Source organism: Pyrgilauda ruficollis, unplaced genomic scaffold (genome assembly GCF_017590135.1).
Source record: "Pyrgilauda ruficollis isolate IOZ18807 unplaced genomic scaffold, ASM1759013v1 scaffold10, whole genome shotgun sequence".
Taxonomy (NCBI): Eukaryota; Metazoa; Chordata; class Aves; order Passeriformes; family Passeridae; genus Pyrgilauda; species Pyrgilauda ruficollis.
The window spans coordinates 7,627,102-7,654,717 of record NW_024508101.1 but is presented as its reverse complement, the minus strand read 5'-3'; the positions used below and the strand labels follow the sequence as shown (position 1 = coordinate 7,654,717).

Below are 27,616 nucleotides of genomic sequence, written 5' to 3'. Positions count from 1 at the left end.
TGATGCTGAGGTAGTACCTGCTTAGAGCATCCAAAGTCTTGACCTTGTGTCAAAGAGCTCTGGAGTATCTAGCAGAGGCTCACGTCATGCTCTGAATGTCCCCTAAATTATTTAGAGGTCATTAATATTTGTTGGACATATTTGAGACTGATTTTAAATATAAATGTAACAATTCAAAATGCAGTGGGATATAGGATATGAAACCCAAGTGAAGGTTACAATACATGAAGGGCAGTGTGGGGTAGAAGGGGTGCAACAAAAACACCAGGAAAACTGGGCACATGTGAGAGTCTGTAGCAGTTTTTGTGCCAGCCTGTTTAAACATTTTGTTCCTGGGATTTTTTTGTGTATTTTTCTTCCTCTGGTTTGGTATTCTTAAATTTCACACTGCAGTGGTTCAGCTTACAGGCTACTAAAGCAGAGCCTTGCATCTTGCAATGAACCATCAAGAAGATTTTTCTAAAATGCAGAAAACCATATGCTTTCAGAAGTAGCCTATCACAAGTCACTGGAAGGTGAAAGCTGTACAATATGTTCTGCATCTTTAACTATGTAATCATAGCAGAAATGGCTCTGCGGGTAAAACAGATATCCCAGCAACAAATTCAAGGAACCATTGGTATTTTTGCTATTTATTTTCAAGTCATAGTTTAATTCAGCCTCAGACTATTATAGAAAAGGGAGCAGTAATATGGCTCAGTGATCTCTGCAGGGGCGGAGAATAACTGAAAGTAGCCAGAGAATGCTAGTGAACCAGCCTGAGCTGCTGAAAAAGTGAAGGAAGAATCGCCCTCTGAATGTTGTTAATAGCAGTATCAGGTTTTTGGTACAGCTTTTTATTTAGTTTATCAGAACAGGGGATGGATATCTCTTCTCTGAGTAAACATTGGCCATAACTATATGGGGAGCAAACATGGGAAGAGTAGACCTACTGTGGAAGTATAGCAATAATATTTGGCTGACAGGCTTAAGTGAAAAAAACCCACTGATATTCCTGAGAAAGTTACAGACTTGAGATGCTGAATGCATGGAGTTCACTGACCTTGTGCTTTAACTGCTGACTGTCTTTAGCCCTATCAGTGGTTACAGCCAGCTGCCCTCCAGGTGGTTATTTTTCAAGTAGGAAGTTGTCCTCAGCTCTTGTTACATCCTCCTTGCTAAGGAACCTTGTTTTCACTTTGTTGGATCGTGATGCTTGTTGTATGTCTGGGTCCTTAGAGTTAACTGTGAAGTCAAAAGTTTAATAAATAAAAATAATAAAAGCTTATCTTGGTTCCAAATAAGCATCAGTCACTGCTAGAGACAGTATGGGACTTAGAAATGTGGGTGTGTTCCTGGAGCAGTGTGAAGCAGAATGTGATTGGGGACTGAAGTCATGCGAGTGGAAACTCTTGAATATTCTGCCAACAGTAGCTTGGATTTTTTAACATAATGTCACTTGCACAGAAGTTGCTTCTCCAAGTTACAGAAGGTATTTGAGGTGAAGGGAATGAGGGAATGTTAGACTGGATGTTACACCAGTTAATAAAAAAATTACTACTGGAAGATCTGCTCAGGGCATGGTTCAGACATTCCTTTGAGAAAACTGGGAGATTAGAAAGACCCTCAGTACAATGGCTTGCTTCTCGTGGAACAGCGCTGTTTTTCACAATTGCCTCAGCCAGGGACTGGGGCTGTTTGCAGATGAATGTGAGCTCTGCTTCCAGCAGCTGTGCCTGCGCTCTGAGCTCTGACAGGTAGCTGTGGCCATGAGTTAACACAGTGGATTATTGGCTAAAGTGAGGAAATCCAGTTTGGCTGCACAGGCTCTGGTCCAGGCAAGCTTGGATCTGCCTGCAGAAGACTGTGAACAACCCGTGGGGAAGAGCAGACTTCCCTGCTGCTTCCTCATCTCCTTTTCTGACAACTGCTGCCTGTGCCGAGCGCTGCGTGACAAAACTCAGCAACAACTCAGCAGGTCCTGCCAGGAGAGCACACGTGGCTGCACAGAGAGAAACAGCTCAGAAAGCTGCATCCTGGCACCTCTTAAGATTCAGAGTCAGTCTGCACTAGGAACAGGCAGGTTGTGAGATCTTGACCCTCCTAGGAGTATGTGGAGCTCCAGAATTCTTGCTGTCTTCAGTGGGATTATTTGTGATGTAAGGTAGTGTGTAACACAAGCAAGGGATATCACAATCTGTCGCCTCAAATTAGCAATCTGTTGCAAAGATGAAATTAAAATCAAGGTCAAATTTCCTTTCTCCCATGCATGTATTTGGCTGATATGCAAGTCACCAAGAGTTCTGTGTGCGACTCAAGATACAATTTGGCCCTAAATTAATTTCATTACTAAAGCTGAAACTCAAACATGGTGTGAATGAGACATCTGTTAGTCTGCTGATTCATGTCTAAAGAGAAATGTCATAAAGGATTTTTAGAATGCAATGTTTCATATGAGGCAGCTGCACTGACGCTGCAGATCAATCTGTTTCAAATGGAGTCTTCAACAATAAACCCTTCTGTGAACCTTTTTGCTGTGAATGTCTTTGAAAATGCGGAGAAATTCATGTGCAACAGTGAAAATGAGGAATGTAATGAAAAAAACAAGGAAGTTTCCCACTAATGTTGAACTATCAAGTAAATTATCCCTGTAACCAAACTCCCCTTAAATCCTCTTGGTGTTTTCTGCTTTCATCTCCTTGAAGAGAAGGACTTTGCTTAGGTGTGGCAGCACACAGTTGTAAAAGGTCATGTACTTGGGAAATACCAGCTTAAAATCAGTCTCTTCTTGTTTTAGCTGACTAATCACAGGATGATTTGGGGCTGGAGGGGACCTCTGGAGATGATCCTCTGCCCAAATCCTCCTGCCAAAGCAGGTCCATCTAGAGCAGGTTGCAGAGGCTCTCATCCAGGATTTTGCATATCCAGAGAAGAAGACTGCCCAGTGTCTCTGGGCAGCCTGTTCCAGTGCTCTGGTCTGCCTTTTCCCTTCAATTTTGTCGTATCTATTTTGTATTGGTACTTTTTTTCTTGTTGGAATTGTATTTGCTCCTATTGAATACTCACATAATCACAAACCTTCACTAATGGTGACAAAATGTTATTTATTTATGTTTATTTGTTTTTTATTGGCTTTTTTAGCATCTGTTTCCTTTGGCATGTGAGCTTCCCTGCTACTAAAACAGGGATTTCAAGAACGTGAGCTGAAACTGCAGTGAGGTTGCATTTAAAACTCCCTTTAATTTTTTTTCCTTCTTTTCTTTTTTTTTTTTGATGGGAGCCTGGGTGTGCAGTGATGGCAGGGGTAGGTAACATGCCTCTTCCAGTGAGAATAAACAGTAGGAACACAAGAATGTCAGAGCAATAACAACCCTGTTTTCATGCAAATTTCCCAGGAGTAATAGAGGCATATTGCAGATGACACATTTACAGGCTTGTCTTTAAATAGAATTTTTTTCCCGAGTCTTCCTGGGGGCACCAGTGACTGTTCAATGCAACATTAATGGATGCATTCTCCTGGTAGAATAACAAGGATTTGGAGACTGAAAGTGACACTAAACTTGCCTCCTGCCAGATTTTGTACAAGTCTGGTTTTCCTCTAAATCTGTACCTGGATTGAGGCCTTGCTGTCTCATGACAAGGGAAAATCCACCCTCATGTCTTCAGTGCCAGTGGCCTCTTCCAGCAGGACTTCTCCTGGGTACATCTGGGAGATGGTGAGTAACTGGAGCAGGAAGAGCAGCAGTGATGGAAGTGAGAATAAAATGCAACTTTGGCCTTATTTTGAAGAGTGATGTAGGTTTCCTCTCTTCCTTCCCAAAGAAAGTTTCCCTCTTGCCCCATATGATTAGTCAAATAATTTAGCTTTCTTTTCCAAAATATTTCACCATTTTTCTAGTCATCTTTCCTTTTCTCTTTGGCCTTGCTTTCTTTTTATGCCTTTCAAAATTGGGAAATTTGAAAGGTGTCTCTTCAGTTATTGAAGAGGACACTGCAAATCAAAAACTCACCCTTTCATTCATCTCTTATTTCCTCTGTGTTGTCCTTGCATTTTCTGTGTGTTGTGTGCTCCCTGATCCGGCTGTGGGAAGACTGCATGGAATAGCATTTTAGCATCAGCAGGGTTTCACTGGTTGTGATGAATTGGCACAATTTCCATCTGTGTTATGCGTGATTTCCAGGTCTCTTTATGTCAGAGGGACAAGATGTGTTTTGTGTTTTGACAGCTGTCTGTTGTTTGTGTTTTAATTTACTTAGTGGGATGAAGTCCTCAGCTTGTCTGGGTGAAGGTGGCAACACTCAGCACATCACAGATTGGTACAGTGGTGTTCCAGGGACACGAAATATTTCAAACCTATCAGATATGTTTTGTGCCTTTCCAGGTTAGGTCTTTTGTTAGTTTCTTTCCCCTGAACCTCTTGTCATATCTATTTTGTATTGGTGCTTTCTTCTTGTTGGAATTGTACTTGCTCCTATTGCTCCCCACTTCTGCTTAGTTTAAATACTCATTTTAGCAGAACCTGAAATTGAATTCTTTCCTCTTGCCAGTTTTCTGCCTGTGGCAAATTATCCAAGCACCAGACAATTGAGCCTTTTTCTGATCCAATGAATATTTAAATATTTTATGCAAATATTTGCTATATATTATTTGAGAGCAAGTGAGCAAACAAGAATATCTCCATATGCTGATGCCTAGTATAGTTTGCTGGTAGTGGGGGAACAGGAGCTCCAGCACATGCTTTTGCAAGTTGTTGTTATTCAGAATGAGTAGCTCTGATGTGGGGTTGCCCTTAGAATATCCTGTAGCTGTGTAGTGTAAGGACATTTGGTGAGTAGGAGATCCAGATCTGCCAGAAAGGAGGTTTCAACCTGCTTGTCTGCAGGTGAATGTTGTAATTACTCACCTAAATATAAGTTCATGCACAATTTTTGTTCCTTAAAACTGTATTTTTGGAGGTTTTTTTTGATTTTTGGAGGGAGGAGGAGTGATTCTTTTTTTTGTACTGAAAAGGACTATTTTGGATCTCAGCTTGGGCTACAACAGTCACCTGAACTTCTGAGGCTGTCCTTACTTCTACAGAAGCCTGGAAGAGCAGGGCAGTGCTAACACAAATCCCCAAAAGATTGAAATGCTCCAGTACACTCCAAGTACTCATTTTTAAGAACATGAAAATTAGAATGGACCCTATATGATAATTTAAATTATATTGCTTATTTCATGACTTGGCATCTCTGTAATGCTAGAACAACATGTAAAGAGTCATATACCATTTCAGGCATTGATTTCTTTGCCATAAGCCCCTTCTCTCTGAAGTAAAAGTAGCAAGAGGAAATTAGAGCAACTAATGAAAAAGGAGTGGCTAATCTTTTTTTCTTTTGTTTCATATTCATAGCTGATGTGAAAGTAATAATTAATGTTACTGCTCTGTGTTCCAGTGTGTAGATGTGTTTAAATGTCAGTCTCCTGTCATGCAACCACCTCTGGCTATTACTGAGCTGTTAACTTAGAGTGAACAAAAAATGGCTTCTGAGGAAAAAGTAACAGAGCAAAGTTCTTTTGTGTGTGGGATTTTGTTTACCTTGTTCTTCACAGAACTCTGAGAAACCTGGTGAGGGAAAGTGCATGGCAGAGCACACTGCCAAGGGCTCCATGGCCTGGAAAATGTCTTGGTTGAATAAGAAGGTTGCTTGTCTGTGCTGCCAATCACAGTTATTCTGCATTGCATGATAGGGTAGAGCCTTCTGATATTTTTCACTCTAGTCTTGGACTTGCAGGATTGAAACCTGTTATTTTGCTGTCTACTAATTCTTGCTGTTAATATGGTAAGCATTACAGATATTTTTCAGCAAATAAGCACATACCTCCATGAACACACAAGTCTGGCAATCACCCTGCTAGCAGAGCTGCAGGAAACAATAAAATATACCAGTAGGAATATCACTCTTACTGCCTACCATGGAATTCAGCTCCGGCTCAGACTCATCACTCGCTGAAGGCAGGTGCTGATACCTTTGTATAGTTTGTATATCTCCTGTTGTATAAAAAAAAGACCTGAAGAAAACTTGCTTTTCTGAAGACCAGTTATTTATTTTGGCTGAACCTAACAGCAATTCTGATTTGTTCTGCCAGATGGGGGTGGGAAAAAAAGGACACAACAAAAACTCTTCCCCAAACAAGTATCTAATTTAGTAATTTATTTAAGTTGAAAGTGACATCAGAGCTGTCAAGTTTTGAAACACTGTCTTTTACAGCTTAATGAAGCATTTTCTTTTAAAGCTAATTATTCTCCAGTCGGAAGTTAAATCTCACCTTCAGTCAAAACCAGAATTCTAATAACACTCTTGTATGGAGCTGGAGCAGCTGCCGTGGTCAAGGACTGGGGATTTTTTTTCCTTTATTTTTAATTTTGACCATCCTCCAGAAGGTAACCCAGAACATTCAAACCTATTAAGAAGCAAGACTCTCCAATATGTAGTCAATTATGTGTTGATAAACCATGTTAGTTCTTCAGAGGATAATCAGGAGGGCTTCTCTATGGAAGTGGGAAGCATTGGATTTCTGTTTTCAGCTCTTTTTCTGGATGTCTAGTACAGTTGTTTGACCTTAATGAGTTAATTAAAAGGAGAACTTTTAATAATCTGACAAAAGTCAAGAACTTCTGAGCATCTCTAAAGGTGGAGGAACTTAGAATCAGATGGTAGAGCTGCTTCATTTCAATGAAAAAGGAAAAGCCTTTTTTTCTTTTTGATTAACAAAAGTCTGCTAATTTTTTAGGTCAATGCTTTTAGGAAGACTTGTTTTGCACAGTTTTACTAGTAAATTTTAAGAACAGTTCACTGAAACTGCTTTAGAATGCCTTTAGCACTCTTGTCCAACAGTATTATAGAAACAGTTTTGAGATATATTAATATTCAGCAGTATATGATATAATCTCAGAAAGTAATTGACGAAATGGCTCTGCAAATAAGAAAGTTCATTTTCCCATCTCTGCTAAAAGCCTCGAAGCTGTTGTTGCCTGAAATCCATGTCAGTGTGGGGACTGGGCTGTGAGCAGTGCAGTGACACAGAGCAAGAGCAGGGTAAGTCGCACTGCAGCTCGGGTTAGTCCTGGCTGTGTATCACCTTTTGATGGTCTGCAGCATCAGAAACACCTTCCTAGAGCAGCAGAGAGCTCTGAAGCTCCCAGCTTTGCTGCTTTGCCTTTTTTCATTCGTGCCTTACTGTTTAGAGAGACCTCCATCCAACACCTGTGTTTGTGCTGTGTCTTGGGGCTTTGGAGGTCTGTGAGGAGGGGAAAGCTGCTTGCTGAGCAGCCTGGGGCACCTCTGGGGTGAAGATTCAGCTCGTGCACCAGGCAAGACCCTGAGCTGAACGTGGCACTCGGGACAGGAGGCTCTGCACAGCCAGCTCTGAGGACAAGGCTGCTTCCAGCTCCCAAATCCTCCCTGAGCCAGCAGCTTGGGGAGGTTTGTGCCACTGACTGCAAGTGCTCTGTGCTGCTGGTTACATCAGCCCAGGAAACCACGGCGCTGGTTTTGAAGCGAATTTCACCATGAATTTAACACTGAAGATAAATGGATGTTTGAGCAAGCCCAAGGTGTGCCGGAGCGATCACACAGGAGGCACTCAGCAGTGGCTCAGGGCAGCTCATGGCTGATCCTCTCCCAAAGTGGGCATGAAGCAGCTGTGCCTTTGTGGGACAGCATAGTTTATTTATTACCCAGTAGGTGCAATTTAAAAAGATCTGAGGGAGAGGTGGCAGATGCATGGAGATCTTAAGTCCAAGTAAGGTCAGTTCTATTTAGATGCCCTGGTATATTTGTGTTTTGAAATGTCTTTTTAAGAAGTAGCAGTCTTAAAAGGAAGAGCAAAGCCTTGCCAAACAACATGCTGTTTGATTTTACATCAAACCTTTAAGACAGGATAATATTCACTCCAGGGAGAAAGAACAGCTAAATAAACATGTAGAAACTTAAAAGGTGCTGGGGTTTGGAGTAATCAGTGTGCAGTGTCCAGTGATGTCTACTGAAATTTCCTAAAACAGCTCTGTGAATTCAGTCAGTGGAATTTAACCTACACTGTAATTACGGGGTTTTGCAAAGGCAGTTGCCCCTGATAGGTTTGTATCAAAGTTTGTTGAGCCTGTGGTTTTTTGGGTTTTTTTTTCAGTGACCCATGACTCTGCCCTTTCTAAGTCATCAGTCTTAACCCCCAGCCAATATTACCAAACATTTTCAGCAAGTCCCTCAAGTCTTTACCTTCTCCACTGCTTTGATGACCTAAACTGAGCACTTACATAACTGCATGATGTGGTCGTCTGTGCCTTCTCCCTCTGGCATCTTCACCTATTACCTTTGCTTCTAAAGTAGAGAAGCAGCTCCTTGAGAGGGCACCACAGTGTCTCTGTGGCTGTGCAAGACTGAGCCTGGTGGATTTCTGGTCATGGTCAGGGCCTGCGAGCTGTGATTTATTTTTTTAAGAACGTGCTTTATTCACTAATGAAATAACTAATAGGGGAAAAAAAATCCTGATGGAATGAAAACAAGTGGCAAAGAATTAGAAAAATACTACTAGGAGAGCAACAGATGATCCTTCTGTGGTTTTCCTTGCCAATTTAATATTTCACAGTAGACAGTCTGGGGGTTTTTCCCCATAATGCAAAATTCTTGGCAGCCATATAATGAAGTGTTAATTTTTAATGGTGGTTTTTTTTTTTTTTTTTTGTTTTGGGGTTTTTTTAAAATGTTAATGTAGGGTTAGCCTGTTTGGCTGTTTGTTGTGTGTTGGTGAGTTTTTTTCTAATTCTTATGCAACCTAACCTATGCTGTGAGGGACTCTCAAACATAAAGAACCTTCCCCTCCCTGCTCATCACTGGGACATCCTTGTTTACTGCCTTAGGTCTCTGGCTTAGTAAAAGCCAGAGTGGGTTTTGCTGCTGTCCTGTTGTCCATCTGATCAGGGCTGCTCCCTGCCAGCCTGAGGGAAGGCTGCAGTGCCAGCAGCCAGGTGTGAGCAGCACAGAGCAAAGCTCTCCATCCTTGCTGTCAGCCACCAGCAGGGATCCGACACACTCCTCTTCCCCCTGCACCCCCTACGTACAACTCATTTTCTGCTGGTTCTGTGTTCAGTTTTATTTACCACGTGGTGCTGCTCCTTCTTTCTAGTCATGGAGACAAGTTTGGGCCACCCTTGGTGCCGGAGTTGTTGCACATCCTCCTGGGAAGCCCCTGGTGGGGTGTTTGTGATTCCACACCACGCCTTTCCATGTTAGAGCAGAGCAATTCATGGGAGATGAACAGGACACAGGGAAGCGTAGGATGGAGGCTGTTTCAGGGCTTCATGACCTGCTGTGGCTTGACTCCTTTGTATTGGTTATTCCAATTTTTGTGATATTTAATCAGAAACCTAGGGTGCTGCTTCCCTGAAAGCCCCAAGACCAGGATATGAGAAGTTGTATGAGGTTATATGAGGAGCCTGTCTGGGTTTTCTGTATTCATGTGCGAGTTGTTTGCCTGTTAGTGGAGAAAGAATCCTTGGTCCTTGGAGGAAAACTTCAAAAATGTCACCCAATAAGGTTCTAAACCCAAAGCAAAGATTAAAAAACTAATGTAGTATTTCTGTACAAAACACCCAACAAGGAAAAGAATCCCTCTGCAACTCTTAGGCTGTTTGTGAACAGTCTGGGCTGTGGTGCACTCCGGGAGGGGAGTGTGGAGAACACCTTGCAGATTTGCATCCTGTGTTGCTTTACCCCTTTTCTGAAAAGAAACAGGATGAGGTAGAAATAACAAAGTCTTTGAGGGGGAATTGTTCTTGAGGAGGGTATTGTGGATATCTTAAAAAGAACAATCCTCTGCAGGCAGCTGCTGCTCCTCTTCTAATTTTTAAGTAGCTTTAAAATCAGGAGCTTGATAGTGGGGAGGGCAGCATCTTTGCCTACTTCTAGCTCAGAAACGAATATTTAGTCATGTAGAAAGGGTTTATGAAAGCAGATTCCCTTTGCAAAGATGATTGTCACAGTAGCTTAAATTGTCTGTCAAGCATCATAATGGAGTTTTACTACTGTAGGAAAACAAAAGCAAAAGATAAGCTTAACTCAGTGAAACAAAAGAGAACAAAGGAGAGAGAACAGCAAAGAGCCTCGCTGATGACAGGAGAGCACAATGATTTCCCTGCAAGTAACAACTCAAAAGGGGCTCCTAAAATTAGGTTAATACACTGAATACACAGCTGCAGAGGCTGTAACGGAGCTAACACAGTGCAGTAACAAGTGTTGCCGAACAGGTTTGTGGGCTCTGGAGCAAAGCCTGTTCTCCAGGGAGGGCCTCTGATGGAGCATCATTTAAGGCCACGTGCCTATCCAAAAATTTTCTTGGGCAGAGAAGGAAAGAAATTCCCAAGTGGGAGAAATCATGAAGTGATGAGGATATGGCCCAAGACAATTGCTGACAATTTCTTGCCATCCTTGTTCCTCTGGTGGAGCACTCGGATAATCTTGCCCTTCTCCTGTATTCAGTTGTACTGAAGGCATGACTTAGGGCAAAAGATGATTTGAGAGATGGTGCCTGGGTAAGGCAGTGGGAAATATTTGCCTTTGATTTAAGCAGTTATGAGGCAGTGGCACTGTCAGGAAGCCAGAGCTCACTATCAGTCTTAAAATGTCACATATAGTTTCTGCCTAGCCTTGCAGTCTCTATAGCTTCCTATTTTGCTAGCATTCCTAAAACTGTATATAAATATTCATTATTGAATGTGAAATTACAGAGTGAATATCAACCAGGTGAGTAGTTCCTAGCCTGTAAGACATACTGTCTATTGGGATGTGGCAAGCAATCTTGGTTCCCAGAAATTCAGCTCTGGTCTTGCATATGCTAAGACATTTAGGCTTTCTGTAGTGAGTATTTGTGTGTCTAGACTTAAACATAGGACATGAATCTGTGTGTTCCACTGTTATGCTGAAAATGGAAATATTTGCCAGGACTGTATTGCAGTTCTTTGTGAAACACCCCTGAAGCTTCACTTTCCCTATGAAAATGGAAAATATATGGTACAAAGTCTTAAAAGACTAAAAATAGTGTGAGCAGGCTAGTTCTCCTTTTTAAATGTTGTGTTTGTGGTGGGTTCTTTTTGTTTTTGCTTTATTTTTGCATTTGCATATTTTTTACATATGTATTGAAAGTAACTACTAGCAGAATGGCAAGTGTGTGACAGATGTTCACCCTGAGCTCTCCTACCCCATGGCAGTGGGTCAGTGAGTCACTGGTGATGCTGCAGTAGGGGGGTTGGATGGTTGGACTCCTGTTTAGACTTGTATAATTGATTTATCTCTCCCTAATGTGCACTCCAGAGCAGCCATGGTCAGCCTGCTGATTCTGCCCTTTGCCAGTGCCTGCCTGAAGGACAGAGATAAAAGGGTGATCTTCAGGTGGCTCCTTGGTGCAGAGAGGCACCAGGAGGAGCTGCAGGGCCTGAGTGGCCCAGGCTGCTTTTGGGAGACTTGGGCAGCTTTACTTCAGCCCTTTGTCATTCACGTGCATTTTCAGTGTAAGTTAATAACCAGCTGATACCTGTACTGCAGTTCCCATGCCTTGCTGGGAATTTGACAGGTATACATCAAATCTACTCTACAGTAGGCTAATGTCCTTTGGAGATAAAGGAGAGGCAATTTTTAGATATTGACATCAGTGTCTTGCTGTGGATCAGTGTCTTGCTTGGGTGTTGGATGCAAGCCTGTCTAGATAATGGTCGTGAGAGTGATCAGAGGTTACTTATCAGTAGTTTTTTTCAGAAATGTATGGGATAATGTACTGAGCATGGCTCAGAAAAGGTCTGTCCTGGCACCAGTTCAGTTTAATATTTCTGTATTTGTAATGACTTGGATGATGCAGAAGGGAGTGTCCTTGTTAAGCTGGCAGATGATGTGAAGCTGGGCTGGGCTGTAAATACGTCACATAAAGAATCTTTTTTAAAAAATGGATGTGATTCATTGCAAAGAAATGTAGAACAATGGCTTGGATTTGTGCAGAAGGCTTCCAGAAAAAGATGTGGAGCTGTGGTGTGTCACAAGCTGAACATGAGTCAGCAATGCCACTGCTGCAAGAGCACTTTCCAGAGAAATCAAAACTCCTTGTTGTGAGGAACAGCCACCACGTCACCTTGGCTGTGCTGCCTGCAGGTCACCTGGTGCCATCCTGCTGTTCCGTGCTGTTCCTGAGACCCATGGGAATTCTCTGTGCCTGGTTTGGGGCACTGGGCTTCAAGGGAAAAGGTGGAGTGACTGAGTGGGGTGGACTTGACTTGAGGCTGGTTACCCTGAAGAAGGTCGCCAGGAGCTCTGATCATTGCCTTCAAGAGAGAAATCTGTTCTCTCAATTTCTGGTGCAAGGAGCTTAATCAAGTGGAAAAGCTGAGCAGTGAGGCTGGGAGGATTTGGGATGATAGTTGGAGAGGCTGTGGGGTGTGTTTGACAGCCTTTAGCAGCGTGGGGTCTGTTAGGTTCAGGGAGAGCTTTGGTGCCCTGTTTCCAATGGATTACAGTGGCTGTTCCAGCTGTGCTGGGTCCCAGCCTTTCTGTGAAGGAAAGGGGCACCACCAGCAGCTCTGGCTGTGCTGTGAACCCCAGACAAGTGCTCACTTAGCCTTGGAGCTCAAGCAGGATGCTGCAGCTGTGAGGCAAACTGAGATGGGGGGAATGTGCTCTGTTTATCTCCGTACTTCTGTGCAGCCCCACTACAAATGTTTGTGTGGAGAGGCTTTATAAAATCCCCGTGTCTGTTTGCTCCTGCTGTTGTGCATATCCAGGGATGTCACGGTGAGTCTGTACCTGTGTGCTGGGGGTTGTGTTTACATCTGTGGTTTCTGTGAGGGTCAGCTTTTGTCTTGAGAGCTTGTCATGGCTGGGATTGGTGCTACGAAGCTGTAGGGGGCTCTTCTCTGTGCAGGAAATGCAGACAGGAGTCGCTCACATACCTGCTCAGAGCATGGTTTGCAGCCTTTCTGACATGGAGGCAGTGCATGTTCCCTCTGCTGCTGCCTCCTCATCCCTTGTGTTGGCACCATGTGATATTTACAGGCCCCCAGAGTGACCCCAGTCAATGAAATGAGCTCAACTAAACACAACCATTAAAGAAAACTGTTATTTTGCTGAAGGCTTTTTTTGGCTTAAATGTGGTTCCCCACTTGAACCCACAGACAGCTGCACCAGCCCAAGTGGGTTTTTTGAGCAGGGAGAGGAATGAATGGAATTGGAGAGCTTGGAGAATGCCTGAACTTTTACTTGTGCCAGGAAAGCATGCCTTGCTAGAGCCCAAAGGCTCCCACACCCAGAGCAAATGGCTCAAATCCAACTGCTTTGGAATCTGGACTTCAGGTGTGCCCCTGAGGCTGTGTGCACCATGCAGGTGTAGTGTCTGTCAAGTAGCAAGCATGTAATTTGAATTCTGTTGCCTATGTAAGCATTAAATTACATGCTGTTAGAGTTTTGAAGGAAGGTATTTAAAGCCATCTAAACTTTAATAGAAACAAGATTTCAATTATTCTTGTAATGAGAAGGATGAAAGTTTTCTAGTTTATCTAGAAAAAGCCCTGTTCTTTAATGAACCTCCGTAATTAGAAATGCACTAGTCTATAACTGAATTCCTGATGAATAATCTATAGATTTAGCAGCTTCTGTGTTTTTTTCCCCTTGCCCTTTATAAAAAGTTCCCAGTAAGCTACATATTTCCCACTGTGCAACTCATAGAGCATGCTACTGTCTTGCCATATGGTTGCTTTCCTCTAGCAATTAATAGGACTGCAAAGGCCCCTGAATCTTTGGGGACTGTGTATTTGCTTGTGGTCTTGTCAGAACACGCAGCATTTTGAAAGGCAATTGCTCACATTTATGTCCACTGAATAACAAGTTGCCTAAAAAACAATGTAGTAGAACTTCAACCGAGCAATTTGGTTTATACAATAAAAAAATGGCAAAAAAACCAAACCAGAGTTGCTGTATCATTTCAAGTTTCTCAGGTCACATTCAAGAACTAGTTTTTATGGCTGGATGCATGTTGCATGGATGCATGTAATCAGTTTCTTGGCAAGTGTATTTACAAGGACATTGTTTACAGTCATTTTTTCCTTGCATTATTTAAAAATTAATATGACCCCATACAAGTAAACTTGAAGAAATCAACTAATGTTTGTAGAGATATGTAGTAAGGGATGGAGGAGAAAGAGTATGGAAACAATAGTCAAAGGTCCCTATTTAAAAAAGGGAAAAAGAGATTGCATACCATTGTATTGGAGTTGCACCTTTAACCCAACTACATGAGCACTGAAGCATTTGAAGAATATTTTAGATCCTTTCCACACAGGTTTTTTCCAGAGATGAAAACTACAGGCACCTTTTAAGAGCAATCTTTGCCTGAATGATCTCTTCCTTGTGCTTTTGGAGCCTGCTTACATGACATTTGAAAGTGGCTCTGCATGATTTCCCCTCCCTCAAGGCTCTCCTTGTGCATCACAGCAGGAGCAGCTCTGTGAGAGCCCCACAGCGTTCAGGGCTTGGAGCTGCTCTGTGGTGGAGCATCACCAGTGCTGCAGTACCCAGCACATTGGGATTTTCTTTTGTAGGGATGCCCAGGAAGTGTCTGACAGGTGGATCTGACCAAGGCTCAGAGAGAGAAGCCTTGTGTTCTTGTGCAGCATGGGCTGCTCTTGAGCAAGAAGGTGTCTCAAGGGTGAAAATACAGCTCAGTTTCTTTAATGGAAATCTGAGAACCTGGGCTTGTTCATGGTTTTTGGGCAGCTCTGAATAAGCCTCTTGCTTTAGAACTATTTAGGTTTGTAAACTTGTGGAAGGTGGAACATGTCCCCTTCTGCATACAACTGTGCCTAGTGAAAAGGAACCATTTTCTACATGTCTCTAAGATAATATTAAGGATATCTTTTTGGCTGGAGTTTAGTCCAGCCAGGGGAAATGGAATGTGGGAAAGATGTATCTTGTCTTTTGCACAGAAATCTGTCCAGCACTGGGGACACCATGGGTTAGCAAAGCTGACACTCTGAGGAAGCCAGGAGGTGTTTTAGTGCACCAATATTCTGGTTATTTGAGGGCTTGCTTACCTGCCCAGCCTTCAGGAGATTGTTCAAACCTCATTTTTTTCAGCATATCAGGAAAGGGAGGCAGAGGGAGGATAATGGCAACTAATCCTCTTGTGGTGCTGGAGATGCTGACTTTATTAAACCTGTTAGGTTGCAGTGGGTCTGCCAGGGAACTGGCTTAGGGCAGGGATTACAGAGCTTGAACCCACTATCAGATGTGGCGTTGCAGTGGGGGGGCCTCACCTCAACTCCTGCTTAAGGTCAAGGCAGCACGTCTGCTTTGTGTGCAAACCTTGATTCCAGGATACCTCCTGAGCCCCTGGGGAAAAGTTCTCCCCACACCTCCAGCTTAGCTCTGAAAGGTCAGCATCTGTGGTTTTTCCCTTCTTCCTCCACTGCCCTGCACCCTGGAATGGAAACAAGAGTGTGTCACATTCAGCTGTGCCCTGTGAACATCAGGTAGTTTTGAGCAGATGCAAAGGATGCCAGGGAAATTTCTCTCTGCAAACCTGTTGAATCTACATCAGAAAATTTGGCCAGGGATTTTATTGCAGTAAGTATAGCTGTCACTCTGTTGTTGCTGTTAAAGATGCTTATATGATCTGACAATGTTAATGAGTGGGTAACATCAGCTGAGTCTAAAAAGCTATTGCAGAGGAAGAATCTATTAAATTTCATGGTTATGGACACATTTTGCCTTCTTAGTTACCCTGATGAGGAAAGAAAGTGATTTATTGTGGAGTAACCCAAATGAATTTGGAGCACTTGATCAGTTGATCCTTTCCCATTAAATGTCTTCAGGTAATACCTGGGCTGGAAGTAACTGGAATGCTGTGGTGCTTCAAGAAGAGTCGATGTGTTTATAATTATGTCTGGTGCTAGAATATCAAACAGCAAATGAGTGAAAAGGAGCTGTACTTTTATTTTGGGCTTTTTGGCATGTGAGTGGTGGGGAGGTGTCAGCCCCCTTCTATGGTGGCTAATTACATTTCCCACATGACATTTCTCTCTCCTTGACATATCCCATCATTCGCATCAGTGATGATTGTCACCAGCCCCCCCGGCATCTCCTGTGCTTGCTTGAAATATGAAGCCATTTGTTTAGGGAAAAAAAATCCCAGGGTTTTTTTCCGCTGTCCTAATTTTCTCACCAACTTACTTGAGATATTCTGTGAAGGTTTTATTCTCATAAATAAACTTATTCTTCAGATAGGCTTTTTACAGAAGCCCCAGCCCTGTTAGGTACCTTGGTTTCCATGTGTTTGTTACCTGACAGAGGAGTGTGTTTGACATGGTATTTTTGTAAATAGAAAAACATATTTATATTCCATACTTAATAGAATACAGCTGTTCTGTGTATTGAGTCTGAGCTGGTGAAGCTTTGTTTAAGAAGCATTCTCTGCATGTCTGAGTGTCCAAACAGAAGTATTCTGTGTACATAATGTATTAAAAAATGACACCAGCTTCTTGTCTTCTGGAGGACAAGAAGGTTTTTATCATTTTAAAGGCCACTCAAGGAAATGAAACAATACAGTTGTAGTGATTTATTTATGCTGCTGCTCTTGTACCAGTATCCCATTTAAATGGTCCTATTCCAGAACAAGAATCCACACTGGAGGTAACAGCAATTGCAGTGGTTATTCTAGGAGCTGTTGTGATGGAAATGAATGCAGTGCAGCTTCTTGGGAAGATGCTGAGCTTTAGGTCTGGTACAGGGTAACCCTTCTGCCTAGGCTTGTACAAGTAAAGCCCCATAGGAATGGGATCAACGCTGTGACTTGGAGAAGAGTGCTGCCTACTTTTTGTGACTTCAGCATGAACGTTGCTAAAAGCTGCTCAGAATCTCTGACTTTGTTTTTATTAATGAAAATAATTTCCCTATGATGTTGCCAAACTATGCTGAAAAGTTGTTTCCCCTTTACTTAGGCACTGCTGTGCCAGCAGATGTCCAGTTTCTGCCTCTCTAATTGCCTTTTAAACTCTTCTTCATTAACTAACTCCCACCTTCTTAAATATTCCAGGATATGTGAATCTTCATGGGGTTTTTATTTTACCTCAGAAGTCAGGACTGAAACCTGGCCAAGCAATGGAACATTAAATTTAGACCTGGGAAAGGGTTCCCTGTGCTTCTTACAAAAATGCGTTTAATGCTTATATGTGAGCTGAAAAAGGGGACAGGGAACATTGCAGAATTATTTAGGCTGAGATTGAGGAGCAGTGGAAGGGAGGTCAGGGATAGCTGGGAGGGAGGGAGGGAGGGCAGAAGGGTGGTGGGTGCAGCACAGGGCACTCAGCACAGGAGGAGTTGGACCCAAGGCTGAACCTCGCTGACTCCTGATTATCAGCACTCTCACGGTGACACAAGACTTGGACATCAGGTGAGCTGCTCAGTCCAATGTGGCACTGAATTCTTGATGACAATTATTGATTCAGGTCTCAGAAACTGGCATATATATTGGATTTTAGAGGTGATATGTTGGGCTATCAGAGAGGAGCAGTTTTGGCTCTCTGCCTGACAAGTGGATTCAGTCATAAGACCAGCAATTGCAAGACATTAGGCTTGAATGGATCTAACTGGCTGGGGCAATCAGGGTGGTGCTCTTCTGGAGGGTGTATTTGTCTGAGTAGGGAAAAATTCTTTGGAAGCTAGAAAAGAAAAAAGAAAAAAAAGAAAAAGCAGAACTTAAAGCCATTCCAGTCTTTGCCTCTTGCCAAAGGCACTGCTGAAAAATACAGTCAAGGAAGATGAGGGAATGCCTCATGTATGTGTGTATATATGTATAAAATACATATAAATATTTTTATTTAGGGGACAGCAGAGGGAATTTGAAAGGTTGTTATTCTTGGAAGCACATAGCGCATCTCATCTCTTGAACTGGTAAATTGATACCAGGTGAGCTCCCATATATCTCTGAAGATCTTGCTCCTGAAAAAGTCTGTCAGCATTCTTCTCCTGGACTGACGTAAGATATGTGACACACTGTATATCCACCTTAATCTTTTTTATTCCTAGTTATACAGAAATGTTCCAAATGTGCTTAGTCTGTCTGACCTTGGGCTTGTGTTCCCAAAGGACCTGTTCAGCTAATCAAAACTGGACCTACATGATGGTAAGTGTGTGATGCTGTATCAGGGCAGTATGCTTTGAACACATTCTAAAAAGTGAGTTACAGTTAACCTGGAATGTTGCAAGTAAGTACCAGGATAGCAAAATTGCCCTGGCTGTGATAAATTGGTGGCCTCAGGGACTCAAGATTTAGTTAATGAAAAACTGTTGTTGCCTTCTGCTGTTTCCTCAGCTGGCATTGAATGCAAAATCCTTCAAGACTTTGAAGAGGAGCCTGGGAAGTCTGGTATGTGGAAAGGCAGAAGGGCTGGAGGTATGGAGGGAAGCCCCAGCTGCATTTGCAGTCTGTGACATTTTACATAATAAGGCACAGCACTGAAATACCATCCAACTGTAATGCAGTAAACTTTGACTCAGGTATAACAGTAGTTTGGGGAATTCTGCTTCTAATGGTCTAAATCTGTAGATTCATTTGGGGTTATTCTGTTTTAAAATAGAACAAACTATGGTCTGCTCCTCTATTTCTTTAGAGCTTTGCATATGGGAGCACTCAGGATAAATCAGGTCCTTGTTGATGTCAGTGGCAAAGCTCATGCTTCTTTTGATGGTGTCAGGTTTTATCCATCACAAATTGCTGAACATTTTAGAATTCAGTCAGATGTAATCAAAACATAAATGCAAATTGGTATCATCTCATAATGTAGCAAATATAAGGGGAGTCTCTTTCTCGTGGTGGTGTGAAAGACACCTCTGTGCATATTTTTAACACACCTATGCTGTGATGAACAGATTTAGATACTATGTCATTATGATCACAGGGGAGAGACATTTCATTGTCAGTGACTGATGGCTTCTGCTCAGTTCTCGTTCCTTCATCGTAAGGAGTCTAGGGATTATGATGGACAAGGCAGAAAAAATTATGTAGCTGTTCACTGTGATTTCAGATGCTGGTGACCTTCTCTCTGCCACTGGGATGTCAGATGCACAGTGAATGGGGAGAGGCAATGGGGTTTCATTCCTTGAGAGAAGGGAGAAAAAGTACCTGTGCATTATCTGGGAGTTAACTGTGATGATAAAATTACTGAGTGCTGATTTCAGTCCTGTGTGGATCTCCTTAAATCACTGTTATACTGGATAGGGTTTTGAGATAGTTTCTCAAAATATTTGAGGTAATTTCTTAAAATACAAGGAATATTTTCAGAAGCTTAATCTGATTTTTCACAATGCTTTTTGAGAAAAACTTCTCAGAATATGATATGCTGATGGTGGAATTTAGGTTCTTGGTACAATCAGTCAATTCACTAATTAAACTCTTCTTGAACCTTTAGGAAAATCATAAGTTAAACAGAACTGCTATTTTAAAACTCAGCCTTTAAAAACATTGAGGGGGAAGACTCTCAGATAACTCTTCCAAGTTATCTGAGTCAGCGTGGGAACCTTTGTTATCCAATGTGATTCATTTTAGGGAATGCAGCTTGTGAATCAGAAATGGGGCTAGGGTGTTAAAGAGGGGGGGAAGTACCCTATTTTATCTCCCAAGCAAGAATTTTGAAAACTTGAAAGCTAGTTCTATTTTCTGCTTCCCTGCTAATATAATGGGACATAGCAGTGGAGGAGAAGTATGAAAAAGCTAGTTGGCAGAGTTGTAGGCAAGTTGGACAGTGATGAGATAGTTTTGGAAATGATTGTGTGAAGTTGCATAAGAAAATGGGATCAGCCTGTTCCTTCAGCATGGACCAGTGTGCCTGGATGGGTTGTGAGGAGGAGTGCAGGTGGGGTGTGCAGGCACTTTTGGATAAAATGAGCTATATATTTGTGGTCTGTTATTTAGGAAGCTTTGATTAACAGCTCTCTGTGAGGTTTCACAGCCTGCTCAGCATTTCTGTCACCAAGTATTGCGGGAATGAGGAGAATGTTCCTGCTGTTAAGGCAGTCATAAAAGAATGTGTAAAGTTCTGGTAACAGGGTGAGTCTCCTCACCTGGGGTTTTGAATTAAACTTCTCGATGAATGTGTACGGTGGTCAAAGCAGAGACATCTGTAAGGCTTTTGAGAAAGAGTTAATACATCATGCTGACACCTGTTACAGTGTGACATGAAATTCCTTCCATGCTGTACCATCATGACTAGAGGTGTTCCCTTCCTTTGTAGTGGCATTTGGAAGTTAACCAGGAGATAGGAGCTTATGTCTGCTTCCTCTTATGTAAATTCCGAGTGCTGCTGGGGGGCTTTAAATAGTTAACTCCTTCCATTTCACCTTACTAAGCTTCAGGCTGTCCCTTAGGTAAACACAAATTATCCTAATAATAAATTGTAAAAATATTTCATAAGAGTGTACCTACACCAGCAGGATGGAGAGTGGGGAGGAGAAAAAGGAAGGCAGTGGGGTTTTGGTTGGGATTCTAATAAAACTTGTATAATTGAATATTTGCTAAATGAGAGCAGCATCTAATGAGAGTAGATGAGCAGAATGACAATTGAGGCTACGTACTTCAAGTTTAAATCCAGCAATGAGGGCAGTAAACATACCTGGTATTAGGTAGCCACATATCAGAAAGTTTAAGACTTAATAAAAATGAGCAATGTTCTTTCTTCTGGAACACAAAAAAGATTCCTGTAGCATTGTATCATGTCCTTTCTTTGTCCTTAATCAGCTGCAGCAGAGGCCTGGAGTTCAATACATATCGACTTAAAGCATATGCTGAAGTCTGAACTACTTGGGTTTCAAAACTTCGATTGGCGGGAGCAGCATACTAATCTTGGTTAAGTTATTTGTTCTTTTAAAGTTAATTCTGCAGTGTAGTCACACCTTTAATTCTAACATATTAAACTTTGAGCTGTTTAAAAATCCATGCATCCCTACCACTGAGCAGCCTGTTGGAAGAGCAAGCATATTACTTATTACAGAACTCTGATTGCCTTGGGAGCAGCATTGCCTGTGTCCATTAATCTCAGTAACATTATATACACATAATATATTGATAAAATGTTAATGACCTAACTTAATGCCAATAAAAGCTGGAAATGAGGGTGTAGGAGTTCAAAGTGTAGCACACTTTAGCCTTCAGTCATTCTGGTTGGTTTATTTGTTTGCTTACTGATTAGTTTTTTAAAATCTCTCCCTTCCCCCCCACATACAGCAGACTGTCCACAAAAGCACAGGTTGTGCCCAGATTCTAAACTAGCTATTCACACATCAGAGGATGAGAAATGTCCTCAGACTGGCCACAAACATTTTGATATTCTGCTGTCCTTTGCCAGCTCTTGCAGTTCTTCAGGCACCTTCTGTGCGCGGCGCTCGTTGCGCCAGCGCCTCCGCCAAGAGCTGGTGCCTGCCCAGCCCTGGTTGGCACCTGAGGCTGAGCTGTCTCCTGACATGCCAATCACTTAGTCCTGACTTAAAAAGGCAGCTGGTAGAGTAACAGGCCTGCCACTGTGAGGAGGAGCACCCCAAGTGGAACGGTCTGGTTTGGAGCCTCTCAGAGTAAAGCCAGCAGCAAACGCTCCTCAGCCAAGCTGGTGCTGCTGCTGCTGCATGGGGAAACCTGATGGATTTCTGTAGCTGGAACGCCAGGAAAAATGCAGCCTGGGTAAGGTATGAAGGCTTCCAAGTATTTCAATTAAAACTTAAATCTGAACTCTGCAGTGCATCGAATGGACGGAGGAGAAACAGAGCAACAAAAATCAATATAAAAAGTAATTCATGCTAATGGCATTTAACAGCCCTGCCCTGCAGCGTGTGATTGTCTGGGGAGGAGGCTAGTGTGTTGGCTATTGAAGTCTTACATAAAGTGTGAAGTGAACAGTGTGTGCTGGAGGGCATCAATATAAATCTCGTAACATATTTTGAATTTTCCCCCCTCCTAATTAAATCAAATGAAGCTTATGGTGATCCTCATAGGATATTTCTTGAGAAGAGGGAAAAATAAACTGAGTCTAGTCTCTATGTTGAAGGTTAATTCTAATAAATCAGAAAGCAAAGATCTTGTAATAGGAAAGTATTTTCTGCGCTTACCCAATTAAATGTTAGAAGCTGGATAATGGAATAATTGTAGTTAGTCAATTGCTACAAAGTCATAATAGCTTCAGTACAACTAAGACTCCAAGGCAGTAAAATGCCAGTGGTAAAATAATAAAACCATTATTTCAATAATAATCTCAAGTTAATTAGAATAAGGCAGTGCAATGTATTTTTAATATTAGACAAAAACAATTAGCATAGTACTTAGTAACAACAATATCCTTATTATCTGAAAGACAAAATAGGATTAATACAGCAGTAAAGCATTGAAATCATATGTCAACAAAAGAACACAGAGGGAAAATGACTTTTTAAATAGCCCGAGCCCCAGCACAAGTAATGGAAACTTCCACATCCAAGGAAAGGAAAATTTGATTGTAGCAGATGTAGCAGATGGATGAGTTTCTTAATACAAGTATGGTGTTTTCCCTGTGCCAAATGTTTATCTGTGTGGCTTCTTCACAAAAAGTCTTGAGTATGTTCTGATTATTCCTCCCTCTTCTTATTCCTGACAAGATTGAGACATGATATATTCCCACATGCCTGCCTGAGTACAAAATAACTAAAAGTTAAGGCTGGAGGGATTATTTAAATTATGATTTGACCTCCTGCAAAGCACAGACCAGAGGATTCTGCCCTGTTACTCCCATGTTGTCAGGCTGACATTTGAAGCAGATGTGTGTTGCAGGTGCCCCAAGTTTCAGGAGTCTCTTACAGCTTGTGTCAGTGACCCTGTCACTTCTTAATAGGGTGAAAAACTGCAGTAGATTTTGTTGCAGTTGCCCTGGTGGAGATCTGGAAGGCTGGGAAAACATCAAGCATTCCAGCCAAGCCTCATACAACGGCTGTAGCCAGCCTTCCATGGGGACGTGTGAGCACAGTTTCTACTTGCAGGGAACAGTCAAAAACAAAATGCTGGGTTTTGTTATTAAAATCTTTTCAGTTGCTTTCAAGATGATCTACTGGATGTTGTGGCACTTTCACTTTGGTGCTTTTGGGTCGTTGTTACATGTTTTGAGGTGGAGCAGACACTCCTGCTCAGCCTTACCTGCACCATTACTCCTGAGGAAAATGAGGTATTCTTGCTCCAAGAGGGAAAAACCAGTTCAAGTCCTCTATGCTTCACTGTCTTCCTGCCTCTGGGCTGCAGAAGGGGGACCTGGGTTGACTTGGAAATGGTGACCTAAATGGGAAAAGTCTTGTGGGTTGTGGTGTAGAGAGGGGATGGGGAAGGGGCTTAGGGAAAGAGAGAACATGCAGCTCTTGGAGCCTCCTCACTGTGCAATAGATCAGGAGTGATGGATGCCAGTGAGCTAGATACAGTTCTTTGGAAAAGAAGTTCTTTGAAAGCCTTGATCGTTTTGCTCTCTGTGTGTATTTTACTCAGAAATACGTATGCTTGTGTTCTGGCAGACTCCTCATTAGTACTGGTAGAAGAAAGGCTCTTTTTTTGAAGAAACCTATCTGTTCAGAGAAATACCAAGAACTCTTGCATGGCTACCAGTATCTGCATTATAATATCTGCCACATTGCAATAATATTTTGTAATTTAAGCCCAAGGACATAAATTCAGGAATGCAGTATAGTCAATAAACTAAAAAAATTGCTTGGTATGGATAATTATGGCACTTAACTTGCATTACATTTTAACCTACATGAGACCCTGCTGACTTGACAATGGTAGTTACTTCCTTTTCTTGTAATGCATGTTATGCTGCTTTGGTCTAGCATAGTGGCCAAAAAGAAGGCTATGGATCTGTCCCACCATATCCAATCCTATTTTACAGTGCAGCTGCTTGCTAACTACTCTGTTTTACAGTGCAGCTATTTGATGGCCACTAACTAGTTTGTATTCCTGGAAAAATCCAGGAGATGCACCGTAGGAGGAAATGCTCTCAAAGCATAACTTCAGTTTGTTAGAATTGGCTGCTTGCATTTTCTTCCTTTTTGTCACCAGTTACATTTTTGCTGTGAGTTGTGTATTCCCCTTGGGTTTCATCACTGGGAATAATGGCTGACATTTTGTTGGGGAGCACAGGGTGATGGAGAAGGTTTGGAAACTTCCCTGTTTTCAGTTGTGTCAGTTTCTGGTTTAATGTAGATAAAATAAGAATCCTAATGAGGTGTATCCTATGACTAATTTGATTAATATGATTAATTTTGCCTCCTGTTAATTATGACCTGCTACCTGGGCAATAGGTAAGAGAGGGCAAAGTCTCACACAGAATCAAACATTTGAAAGAATCAAAAATATATAAGCTAATTTCCACAAACCTATCTCAAAGAAAAGAGGCATCTCCCAAAGGCCCTTTACACAATGGGAAAGCTCCTATTTTCTGCATCATCCTCATGTCTGTGTGTTGCTTGAGATTTTCATGATGCTGTCAGCTGCTGCAGACATATGGCTCCAATTGATTTGTCCTGACAATAACAGTTACCAGCACTCATTTCTCCACACCAAGAATGAGGCACATCTGTTATAAATTTGTTGACTGTCAAGGACCAGTAAAGACCTATCTGAAGAACATCCTTTTTTTGTACTTCTCCCACCCTCCACACCCCTTCTGAAGGGTGGTTGTGGCCTGCTGACATGCCAAGACTGGCTATTTAAAGGTCATTTCCATGGAATGGTGTATATAATGAGCATTGATTTTTATCAAGAATATATTGAAGTGAATAAATAATTTCTAAGCACACTTTCTCACTTTATTCTGGGAATTCTTAGTTATTCAGAAAGGGTTTTGGAATCTGGTTTGGCTTCTACTCAGATGGTGATTTTGCCCCTTAGTCCCATTTCAGGCTATAGGTGATTATTTTAGTGTGTACTTTTGTCTTTGAATGCCTAAAAATGTTTGGTTTATTTTGAGTCTGGGCTAGAAGATTCCTGCAAACTATAGTGGGAGCTAACAGAAGTGAAAAAAAAGCATATGGCAATTTTACAATATGGCAAATACACATAGAAGTGCTTCTCCAGGATAATGTTACTCTTCTGCCACCCAAATCCCCTTGTTTTGTGTACATCTGCTTTGGGTCTCTTCTGTGGTTGAATGCCTGGGTGCACCTTTTGACTAGTGCAGTCTGTGAAATACTTTTGTCACCTTGGGTTTAACTTTGAAGGAGAAATTGGTGCAACTGCCTGGATGGAATATTCCACTGGCACTCAGATCTGAGCCTGCATTTTAATTCTGCTTTGACTGATGGCTATCAGATGATACCAGGTAATGATTTGTCTTCTCTGCACCTCTGTTTTTCCTGACAGTGCTGACTGTCTTTGCAAAATGCTGTGGTATCTCACGTTGTGCAGGACTGTGTAAGAGCAGTTTTTGAGAGCAGCTGTCAGAGCTCCATGATGGGGTGGGAGCCAGAGAATGGGACTTTCTGCTCTCATTCCCCAGAATCAGAAAACACAAATACCTAACAGGTATGGAAGGTTTATCTCTGTTGGCACTGCAAGCAAGACATTCCTGCCTTCCAGGTAGAAGGGTGAGAAGGATGGACAGGCACTGCAGATATTTTGCTTCTTCTCTGACTGGCATAACTCATTTGAGGATGATTTCTGTTCCTTTGCCCTTCACCTGCCCTAGGGGTGGCTGTGATAACACAGAGCAATAGCAGCTCCTTGTTACCCTCCCCTTCAGCAGGAGGAATGTGCACCTTGGCTTAGGACCTTTACCCTTAGACTATGCAAAGATGCAAGTTTTGGCTTTACAGGTATATATGAGGCTTAATGAAGTTTAGCTTTGACTTTTCTTTGCGTTTGCATAAAAATGATAAAGTTTCCTTTCCTGCTTCTCATTCAATAGCACAAGCTGGGGTTCATAACATTGCAAGGGAAATATTAATTTAAAAGAAAAATCCTTTTCCTCCATTTTAAATTAAATTTAAAATGAAGAAAGACATCTCTGTTCTTCCCACGGTAATCTTTCTTTTGTTTTTAATACAACGTATTATAACGTCATAAATAGAAATGTAATCTTATTAAAAGGCGTGCTGCAAGTGCTACTTTATTAAAAACTTTTTTAAAATAATCATTTACCAAGTTGAAATATTAATGTAGCTGGCTGGAAATTGCAGATTTTTTACTAGGGCACAGTCATCTTTTAAAAAGCAAATTAAAGTAGATATATTTTCAAGAAGTGAAATTTCCGATAGTGACAGCTTTTTATTACCATATTCTGGCACCACTATATAGTTCTAATTTTTTTTTTTTCTTAAAGCACTGGTATTTATTCAAATGTAAAGTTTTAAAAATATTTTTCTGCCCCCTTTCCCCGCTGTATTCTGCATTGTCTGTAACTGGAGAACGAACAAAACCACCTTAAATCTCAATTTGAGTGTCATTGGCTTTGTATAGTACAAATAAACTTACATCAACCCAGGGCCCTTGCCTGTGAATGACATAAAGAGTGTGTAACACCTTCTCACTTACCTAATTCTAAGGGGCAGAAATGCAGAGTCTGCTGAATATCTCAGCTGCCTCGGACCTCAGTGGCAATTAAGAACTTGCAGCTCTTTCAAGGATTTCTTCTTTCCTGACTTGATCTATTCCTTACTGTGACCTGAGAAGCACCTTTTTCCTTTTTCCTTTCCTTACTTATACTGAAAATAATGAATAGTTATTGATCACATGTTGCTTAATGGGCTCTAATAAATTTACACTTAAAATAAGATTCTCCAGTGGAGAGTTTCCAGCTACATCAGGGCCTGGTTTCTTTGCATTAACACCACTCTGCTGTAACAGAGTGGCTAAAAATTGCAAAAGCAGCCTCCTGCTCCGTGGCTTTTTTTGTTATTGTAGTGTTTAGATTTAGAGAGTGGGTTCCTGGTAAGAAAATGGTCAGTGCCATTGCAAGCCATGCCTGGTCCCTGGCCCCACGGGCACCAGTCCATGTGGTGTTTCTGTGGCTGCTTGGTTTGCCCTGTGTTTGGTGCTCTCATCCCTGCCCTGGGTTTGGGTGCTCTCATCCCTGCCCTGTGTTTGGGTGCTCTCATCCCTGCCCTGGGTTTGGGTGCTCTCATCCTGCCCTGTGTTTGGGTGCTCTCATCCCTGCCCTGTGTCTGGGTGCTCTCATCCTGCCCTGTGTTTGGGTGCTCTCATCCTTGCCCTGTCCCCAGGGTGCCCTGGCAGAGCTGCTCTGCAGTCCTGGCTCCTGTCACTGCCCTTCTGCTGCCTGGAGCCAAGGCAGGCTGCTGTGTTCCTGTCCCACAACATTTTCTTTTTGTGAGCAGTGCCATGGTCCTGCTGACCTGTCAGACCTGCCACCTGAATGTGGTCTGCCAGCCAGACCAGACTGTGCCTGAGAATTTTGTGTTCTTTCTGTGTAGCATCCCTCAGAAATGGTCCTGCTGCTCCACTCCCCCACCACACAGCTCCCAGGATTCTGTCCACAGCAGGGTCTTTGCTGGTCTTGTATCTGTTCAGAAAGCTGATGGGATGATTTGTTTCCAAACCTGTTTCTTTGAG

The 27,616-nt window shown here is 42.1% G+C and overlaps 1 protein-coding gene across 1 annotated transcript in view; it reads left to right on the top strand.

The window, feature by feature from the left end:
- Positions 1 to 27,616, top strand: part of PTPRG (protein tyrosine phosphatase receptor type G) — a 382,051-nt gene that overhangs the window by 35,138 nt on the left and 319,297 nt on the right. The window lies entirely within an intron of this gene.